The sequence below is a fragment of the Mustela nigripes genome, chromosome 18 (genome assembly GCF_022355385.1).
Source record: "Mustela nigripes isolate SB6536 chromosome 18, MUSNIG.SB6536, whole genome shotgun sequence".
NCBI lineage: Eukaryota > Metazoa > Chordata > Mammalia > Carnivora > Mustelidae > Mustela > Mustela nigripes.
The window spans coordinates 14,458,896-14,460,351 of record NC_081574.1 but is presented as its reverse complement, the minus strand read 5'-3'; positions in this window follow the sequence as shown (position 1 = coordinate 14,460,351).

Genomic DNA, 1,456 nt, shown 5'->3' with positions numbered 1-1,456 from the left:
AGCTCAACAGAAAGTCTTAATGTGTTCTTTTTATTTGTGCGTAACATCCCATAGAATAGATCAACCACGATTTATTCAATCAATTTAGTTACCGATAGACATTCAGATTCAGGTGCTTTCCAATTCTGTCACTACAAAATAGGCCTGTATTGCTCTAATATTCTAGTATAATCACGTAATGCTTATATTAGAAAATATTATGTAAGGAGCAAATATAGAGTCAAGAAACACACTGAACTTGTTTGCTAAACAAACAGGCAAATAAATGTATTAAAATGATATCTGGGAGTGGAGCCACCAACCTGTTTCTGGGATGAAGTAACAATTTCATTGCAGGTCCTGTCTCCCAGTGGAACCTGCAAATGCCTTGCTCCTCTTCTCTTCCAAATCGCCAAGCACAGTCCTGCACAGGGCAGGCAGTCCCAGACCCACACAATCCAAAGTACTCTAACAACGTCCTTGGAAAACAGCTGTTAAGATTCAGACTGGAAATTTCCCTTATGTAGTGTTGTCAAACTGGCTTCCAAAGCCAGCCTACAAATTCTTCGTTTAACCCACAATGAAGGTAAACTGTATTACTTACATTGTTAGAGTTTCTTATTATTTCTGTGGTAAAATACATTCTGAATTCCAAATGAGCATTTGCAAGCAGAGAACCCTCCTCTACTCTGTGTGTGTGTATGTGTGTGTGTATGCGCACGCGCACGCGTATTCACACGTGCGTGCATGTAGGAGAGAGGGAGAGAGAGACGGATAGATTAAGAGAGATTCTTTCCTTCACTGCCCTCAAATGAGATGTTTTCCCTCCCCTTCTGCTGATCTGGTTGTATGTGGAAACTGAGCAAGCAGAAAAGGAAATGTGATGACTAAATATGAAAGTGCCAGAAAGACGAGATGCAGGAAGAACAAATTTAACATAGAAGTTTGATATTTTTCTTAGTCCTCATTCATGTTTGAGATCTAAGAATTTGAATTTGATTGCTAAGAATATAGTAACTGAAATTTGCATATAAGTGAAATGAAAATTTATAATTAGACAAGATCTCTTAGTTGTTATGGATTTCTCTTAATTCTTATTTGCTTTCAAATAGCATATTTAAGCCATGATGTGAATCAAAGCAAAAGGTTATTGAAATATTAATGATCATGGGATGTATCATTTATTAATAGCTACCTATCTGGATACACATTATAAGCTTGTTCATATATGTTCATTTGGAGAGTCACTATTAGAATTGTTAGGATAAAAACACAAATGGGACAGTGCGCCTGGGTGGCTCAGTGGGTTAAAGCCTCTGTCTTCGGCTCAGGTCATGATCCCAGGGTCCTGGGATCGAGCCCCGCATCGGGCTCTCTGCTCAGCAGGGAGCCTGCTTCCTCCTCTCTCTGCCTGCCTCTCTGCCTACTTGTGATCTGTCTGTCAAATAAATAAATAAAATCTTAAAAAAAAAAAACA